Source organism: Penaeus monodon, chromosome 36 (assembly GCF_015228065.2).
Source record: "Penaeus monodon isolate SGIC_2016 chromosome 36, NSTDA_Pmon_1, whole genome shotgun sequence".
Taxonomy (NCBI): domain Eukaryota; kingdom Metazoa; phylum Arthropoda; class Malacostraca; order Decapoda; family Penaeidae; genus Penaeus; species Penaeus monodon.
Genome location: NC_051421.1, coordinates 25,659,802 through 25,664,944, shown reverse-complemented (window position 1 = coordinate 25,664,944; position 5,143 = coordinate 25,659,802).

The following is a 5,143-nucleotide window of genomic DNA, read 5'->3' as shown; positions in this document are numbered from 1 at the left end:
ACCGTTAACCGAAACTGCGGCCTTGATCAAGCCGCCCGTCAAACCAGAATGAAGGGACCAAAGAGGTGTGTTGCTAGCTGCAGGTCGCAGCGTGCAGCATCACTCAACCTCCAGGACTCCTGTCTCCTAGTAATACGGGATGCCATGTACAGCAAAGACACGTGGGAGAGTTCTCCCTGGTCCAAGATGGAGTGAACTAGGGGTGGGTGCACCATCCCCTCTCTTAGGCCTTGGTGCACCAGGAAGCCATTTTGTCTCATCCCTCACTGGTGATCCCTCCAGTATGGGTAGCCCTCTGGTCCGGCTCACCAGATCATTGGGACCTCAAGCCCCCCCACCGCGGCACGGCGGCTTCCGTTAGGGGTGTGGGGTGATGTGAGGATCACTTTGACACACTTCAACTATCTTCTGATATACTTCAAAATATTAAGATCCATGATTGATATACCTTCAATTGTCTTCATACTAGGTACTTACTATATGAGATACTTTCATATTTACCAGTTAAGATTTCCTTGATTGAGGAGGACTTCTCCTTACCTGGTTTGGGAGCCCAGGACCCATTATGATTCTCATTCTTGCCCTTTGGAAGTTGGAATGGTTCCAGAGTGACAAAATGTGATGTTCCAGAGGGATTGACCAGGAAATTGCATAGGTTATCAGGGAGAGAGCTAGTTCTTTGTAAATTTGTAGAAATATGAATTAGAAATCTTCGTTTCCTCCCCCTCCTCCCCCCCCCCCACTCACCATGGAGTCCAACGAGGGGAAGCAATATTTGGGGCTCGAAATCTCCCAACAGCTACAAGGGTAGAGTATATATATGCAGCCACTAAAAATACCGTGCTGATGGCAGTCGCAGGACTTATGGGCTACTGACTGACCAATGCCTTCTTGACCTTAGCCATATTTGACCAGCCAATTGACTTGACTGGGCCTTGATCAATCCACCAAAGAGGTGTGTTGCTAGCTGCAAGGCGCTCGTGCAGCATCGCTCAATCTCTAGGATTCCTGTCTCCTAGTAATACAGGATGCCACGCATGGCAAACATGTGGGAGAGTTCTCCCTGCCCAAGATGAAATGAACCAGGGGTAGGTGCACCATCCCCTCTCATAGGCCTTAGTGCACCAGGAAGCCATTTTGTCTCATCCCCACAGGTGACCCTTCCCCCACCCACCCACCATGGCAAGGCGGCACCCGTTAGGGGGGTTCTGGCTTTGATGTTGGTGGATATAAATGGTGCCAGGTACTCATGCTGGGAGAATTGGTATACATCATGAACTTTTGACACTTCTAATCCCAGCTTCATTAACAGCTGAAACAGTTTCAAATATAGTTGTGCTGTGGAAGGTGAGACTTTTATTAATCTTATTATATGGTGAAAGATCTTTCTTGTCTATTTTCATATGATGAGGCAGTTTGTGTTAATTCTCGCTACTTCATCTGCAACTTTTTCCATGTCTATAACTCCCCAATAACCGACAACCCCATTCTGGTCATGGTTTTGCAGGCATCTTTGATTGAATCAGGTCTTCCTGCTATCACTAAGTTTTCTTATGTTGCCAAAAGGTAATTTTTCTAACATGATACTTGCATATAGAGCATTCAATTCAGGTATGCGAGGGGGTTTTACAAAGTTTGTGAAAAAAGTCCATAACCAAAAATCATATATAAGGATTTTGATTTCAGTGGTCCTGAACATTTATGTACCAACATGTTATAACATGTTCAAACATATACACTTAAATGCAGGTAATACTGCAACGTCGCCAGTTGGAATTCAGGCACCATTCAAGTAACATGGAATCCACCAAAACTGAGGCCAGGACAAACATTAAATCACGGTGACATTCAGTTGGGAGCTTAGGCAGATCATTGATGCTCTGGGACAAGTTTATGGTGACAATGCCCCAAAGAAATCAACAACCTACAAAATGGATAAGTCTGTTCAGAAGTGGAAGAAACGAAATAAGCAGATGTAATTGTTTTCTTGCTCTCAAAGAAGTCAACCAGCAAAATCCCCTCTGCATCCCAGAAGACAGTGGCCATTACCTTTCCTCTTGAATGCTCAGATTTTGCTTTGACTGGCCCCTGGGCAGCTACTGCTATGATTGAATTTTGTCCACAGGATCGTACTGTTAGAGCCAAGTTTCATTCTCTGTCACAATTCTCTTCAGAAAAGCTTCAGAATCCTCATCCCACTTGTTCAAAATTTCCAGTGAAAGATCTACCCTTGTTCGCTGCTGATCAGCCAAGGGACCCATCGAGTGGAAAGCTTCCTTAGCCCCAATTCTCCACCAGTATTGTGTGTGCAAAACCCGCAGAGATGTTGAGTGTGTCTGCTACTGATTCAGTAGTTATTCATTTATCCTTTTCAATCATGTCACGAACAGAATCACTGTTTTCCTTACAAACTGATGTTGATGGCCTGAAATCTCCCATTCTCTGACACCTGCTTCATCCCACTCCCTCTTGGCATATGCGTATTCTCTTTTGCTTATTGTCCGACCTGTGAGCAACCTGTAAAAATCATCTAGAGATGGAAGGGATGTTTCGTGAAGCCTGTCCATCCCATCAACATATTCATAAGGGAAGACTGCATACCTGTTAGCAACAATTATGGGCTTTAGGTGCGGAATGCTAGATAGGGTGTTTGATATAAACCAGTGATTGCCCAATATCATTATGAGTTTTAGCAAGAAAGCATAGGCTTGCACTCATCAAAGCACATCTATCAGTAAATCTTAATTTGTTTATGTTGACAGAATAAAATTTCAATGCCTTGTTTCCATTGGATTTTGATATTACAATCCTGCTTCATTTCCTAGCTATGATTATTATTAAATAACAATAGGAGGCTGCTTTGTGTTTTGTCAATGACCTAGCATGCACACTCAGACTCCATATGAGCCTCAAAATTATAAAAACATAAATGCAAAGATCTATTCTTAAATGTCATTTGACTCCCAGGAGGAGAGTATTTGATTGTCAGAGGAATTGAACACCCGCCTATCTGATTTTCTATGATCATCTGCATTGGAAATGCTGTGAGGCAAATGCGACAAAAATGAATACATGTACTTATCCCTCTCTGTGAGAATGTGTTAACAAATTGATTAAAAATGTTATGAGTGCCCAATGCTCATTGTTTAATTCAAAGTGTCTTGCACATTTTGCACGATTGTTAACATATGTGATCCTTTTTCAGTTTACCCTGCCAAGTCTACATGCTTTGTCCAATTGCAGATACTGGATAACACAATCTACATTAGATTTTGGGTTGAAGATGTGCCTTTCACCATGCACGTTGCTTGGATAAGTTCGTAATCCCGTATAGCTTGTGGCAAGAGAAGACATGCCACGTTTATTCTATTATCAAGAAAGTTTTTGATATCAAACCGACTTCCTTCTTTGGTAGTCAGTTCATCAATTGTTGCCGCCGCCTTCCCGCCCCACCGAATGATAGTGTAGCAGCAACCTGGAGTTCAGTGTAGTTTCCCAGGTTGGGTCACATCAGGTCCACAGCCATGTCCGCTTCATTGGACAGCCGGCTCCCCTCGTTCCCTGCGCACTTACACAGCACTAGTGTACTTAAGCCGCAGAGCCCGAAACGAGATCAGCATTTCCCCGATCCTCTAGTAAAGCAGACAACAGCAGCAGCACCACAAGGATTGCCCAGTCTTTAGCCGACTGAGAAGCCTACCGGCTACCCCGTTGATCTCCGACATCACCACCAACACCCAGCTATACCTGTGGGCACTCACACCCACAACAAACATTCCCCAAAGAGATAAGACACCAGTAACCTCAAATAGTAGATGACTTACTATCATTTAATATAATAGTAATTTCACTACCGTCATCACTACCAAGAATATGGCTACTAAGTCATATCCCTTTTGCACATACCGAAACTTCGTCGGTGTCAAACTATGGTTTGCTTAGGAGTAATTTAAATCCCGCGTGCGTATTTAGGGTTTGTGGGGATCCATCAAACTTGTGTCTGGACTGCACTAATAAAACTCTGAAATTACTAAGATATTGCATTAGATAAGCACAGGGGGTTGCCTGAGCAGCTTCGGAATGACGAAATGCAGGGTCGCACCGATGTTCATCTAGACGCGCTATGTGCTGGCTTATGTTTTCATTAACTGTATTATCTTCATTATCGACACTTGGTGTCGCTGTCGGTTTTACTTTTTTTGGCCGACTCTGGTTTACGAATAAGTACCAGTCTTTTGCTAGCCCAGGGCGGTGGCGGAGGGTTTAGGGGAGACTGGGGCGGAAATGACCCGGTTGGGGGGACGGGGCATCGAGCGGGGAATCCCCGTCTTCACTGCGATGGATTCCCTTGGAAAATTGTCCTGCACCGTCTGGAATGAAGTCAAGATGGAGATATTAGCATTATAACATATTTCTTTTTGTATCATTAATACTTTGTGTTAACACAATGAAATTTAGCAGTTTCCCTGTCAGTTTTATCATATAGCGATACATTTTCCATATCAGCAGTTACAATTAGCACAGCATATTTCATATGATGTTGGTTTGTGCAGGAATACGCCGACTATGGTATGATAAGCTTCTATTACAGTTATATATGCTCCTGTCATCCCCCCACATACCCACGCACACACATTTTAGGTGTAATTATGCATATATATGAAAGCATGGACTACTACTTACATTTGGGGATATATGTACATATCTATGGTTGAGATAAGGGGTGGAAACTGTGTAGTCTTCGTTTTCCCCTTTGCATATGCGTTCACAAAAAACGTGTAACTACACCTGTGGATCAGAATAAATAATCATTTACATTAATTGCACCTATGATTCAGAATAAGTCATTGAGGATATGCACCAAATCTGGCAGGTTCACATCAATACACCTGTCGATGTGTATTAGCATATATACGCATGCCCATGCTTGCTTTTTCCCTCTCATAAGCACGTGCGCGAGAGAGAGGAGAGAGGAGCGCTGGGCAGAAGCCTTTTACGTTGGCTTTCATTGAGACCTGAAGAATATTTCCTTGCAATGGGGCATTTAAAATTTTCTGTAAAAGACTTTTGATAACCTTCGTGTCATTGTATCTATAATCAGTGTTAGAAAAATTATTTTTCATAAAAATTTATAGGTATTACT